Source organism: Suncus etruscus, chromosome 13 (genome assembly GCF_024139225.1).
Source record: "Suncus etruscus isolate mSunEtr1 chromosome 13, mSunEtr1.pri.cur, whole genome shotgun sequence".
Taxonomy (NCBI): domain Eukaryota; kingdom Metazoa; phylum Chordata; class Mammalia; order Eulipotyphla; family Soricidae; genus Suncus; species Suncus etruscus.
In genome coordinates this window covers 5,346,638-5,350,046 of record NC_064860.1, presented here as the reverse complement: position 1 = coordinate 5,350,046, position 3,409 = coordinate 5,346,638, and the positions used below count along the sequence as shown (strand labels likewise).

Here is a 3,409-nt window from a genome sequence, read left to right as displayed (position 1 = left end):
ACCATTATTGAATGGTATGATCAAATCTTAAATGAATATGGTAAATAATAATGATGAACATTTTTCACTGAAATAAAAATTTTACACAGATCAGTATAAAAAACATAAAACAATTTTTAGTTATTACAAAAAGACTGCAAGAATAGCATACCATCTAATTATAGCATGCATTCTAAACATAAACTCAACAAATTACACCATGATCCTTATTATACAGGCAAAAACAACAGATGAAATAGAACTTTCTACATTTAGCTTTGTCTGATAAATAAGTTTTAAGACATGGATTTGTACATATGGTAGTGATTTGAGGTCTCATTTCTTTGTGACATATAGAATTCATGTATTCTTTAAACACAGAGAAAATAAACATCAACATGTAATAACTGTAAATGAAAAACTACATATTTCATTATTTAGTTATAACTTCTGGCTCCCTTGGACCTTTCCTAAAAATAAATCTGAAATGGAACGACATATTCTCATTACATTTTGATCTTTATCACGGTGAATTTGAATCCTTTCACTGTACTAGTACTTCTAAGGCAAATACTCTAGGAATGGTATACAATAAATCCTATAAAATTATATTTAATGAATGATATACTATTATGATTACTTGATTAATTTTCAATGTCTTTTTTATCCTAGTATTTTTCAGTGACAATGAGAATACAGTGTAAATTCTAGAACAGGGCAATGTTCATAATGATTGAATGTGTTGATCTTGTTCGGTATTCCATGAATTTAAACAAACATCATCAAATATTTTGCTGCAAGATATTGAGAGATATCTTTCACTAGTCTGATACCTTCCTAAATCAACTTCAAGAGGACCATCAGTAAAAGTTTCTTCATTAAAATCCAAGATTTCTGCATCTTGGAGAATTTCTACTCGATACCTTTCAGTTCTGTTATTAACTCTGATATATTTAGTTGTGGATCAGTTGGTGTCACTCACTGAGAAGTTCAACTCTTTTGGGCCAATGTGAACATTTCTATTTCTAGTAGAATCCTCTCTGTTGTGTCCATACCATTCTTTCCATTCTCTTCTTCAGTTTTCACATTCTTCCTGCCTTTGCATTTTTCTTTCCTCTCATCTGATTAATTCTTTCCCTTCAACTAAATCTGATGTCTTGTCATTTATAGGGGTCCTCAAACTATTTAAACAGGGGGCCAGTTCACTGTCCCTCAGACCATTGGAGGGTCTGACTCTAGTAAAAACAAAACTTATGAACAAATTCTTATGCAAACTGCATATATCTTATTTTGCAATGAAGAAACAAAACAGATACAAATACAATATGTGGCCCGCAGCCATAGTTTGAGGACCACTGTTATGTATTGGTGGAAACCAAGTAGATTCAAACAATGAGTTCCCAAACTAAAATAAGTGGCAATGCATAGAATTACCACCAGCATAAGATAATATATATATACAATAGGACCCATCTGCAATCATAGAACCTATAATATATGTATAAGAAGTTGACTATGGGGCCCGGAGAGATAGCACAGTGACGTTTGCCTTGCAAGCAGCCAATCCAGGACCAAAGGTGGTTGGTTCGAATCCCGGTGTCCCATATGGTCCCCCGTGCCTGCCAGGAGCTATTTCTGAGCAGACAGCCAGGAGTAACCCCTGAGCACTGCCGGGTGTGGCCCAAAAACCAAAAAAAAAAAGTTGACTATGTATTCTGGTGAGAGATGGATGAGTTCATAAGGGTCAAATCCAAGAAATTAAGACATAAAGGAAGAATCAAATGGCAAAATAACATGCCACTGAAAAGAAGGCTGTAAGCATCAGTCTGGTGATATGAAGCCAAGTAATAATAGTTAAATACACAAATTCTGAACACAGTAGAATAAACACAAGTACTTAGAAAAAAGATGGAAGGAAGCAAGCAATCTTGATGTACATATAATTATATGTTTGTTTGGCCAGCTGTTTGAAGACTGCAGAAAGAGATAAGACAGGTCTTGTGCTAAAAAAAGGACACTCTGACCACATAACTAGTACAGAGAAGATTGACAAAACCACGGCAATATCGTATAAAACCAAGGTCGCAGAAGACATTCTCTGTAGCACTCAACTGTAGGATTATAAAAAAAAAAAATACTGAGTTAATCTATTTCCTGGCTCTGTTGACTGAAAGGTGTGAGCAAACTGGTGGCTAACAATACTTTCATTTTTGGCTAGATCTTCTAGGTAAAATGCTTGTTCCAAAAGTATTGGCCATAATACTTGCGTTCGATGATGCCACTGAACTACATAAATCACTTGTTTATGTAGCTTCACCAGACTTTTTTCACTAGGGTAAGTATTATGCTTTTCTTCAAAATATTCATAATCATCCATGTTCCTCCCTATTTTTGTTTTTTTTTTTTTTTTTTTTGGTTTTTCGGGCCACACCCGTTTGATGCTCAGGGGTTACTCCTGACTACGCGCTCAGAAATTGCCCCTGGCTTGGGGGGAACCATATGGGACGCCGGGGGATCGAACCGTGGTCCTTTCCTTGGCTAGCGCTTGCAAGGCAGACACCTTACCTCTAGCGCCACCTCACCGGCCCCGTTCCTCCCTATTTTTTCCTGAGACTCTACAGGTCACTTTCTTAGTATTGCGTCAACTCATTTTCTCAATGGATAGTTATACTTGATGCATTCATTCACTTTACAAACCTCCATTAGAAGATGTCTTGACATCTTCGAATGTCTCTACTGCGTCTGCTTTCTATGTCATCAATTTGGCTGCTTTAAAGTTCGTTTTCATAGGCAGATAACCCATTTTGGCTGCATTCTAGTATGAATGAGGAATTTCCACCAAACCATACCCCAATAGCAACACAAGAAGAGATAGACTCCATGTATTTGCAGCAGCTATACCAATCGTCTGAAGTTGGGTTCCATTCTAAGTGCAAACGTGGATTTACAGCTACATAAATTAAAAATGCTCCAAAAATTAGCAAATAGGTACCATAATAAATTGCCTTCTCAATTAATGCAGTCTTGATCTTTCCAGTGATGAAAAATCCTCCTGATATTATATATGATTACATAAAAGGTAACAGAATCCATGTTAAAAATTGTGAAGTCCAATATACTATCCCACCAGAAAACCGTCATGACTTCATCAGGGATGTAACTCCAGAACTTGAAACATGGATGGTGACTTGAAACTGAGATGACAGTACAATCTAGTACTATTGTTATTCTCAGGAGGACTTGAGTTTGCACAGGTTGTATATTGTCATACTAACATCCAGAGGCAGTATAAAGACAATAAGAAAGCAGAAATACCAAGCTAGCAGTGTTCCAACAATTACAAGCCTATGCTGCTTTATAAAGTCTCCATATTGATGAAATAGGGATAAATCACAAAAGCAATCTCCAGTCTCAAAGCTGCACCACTCAT

General features: G+C 36.1%; 1 pseudogene; it reads right to left on the bottom strand.

Moving 5' to 3' along the window:
- Positions 1-703: 703 nt before the first annotated feature.
- LOC126026295 (G-protein coupled receptor-associated protein LMBRD2-like) lies at positions 704-3,409 on the bottom strand (annotated as a pseudogene).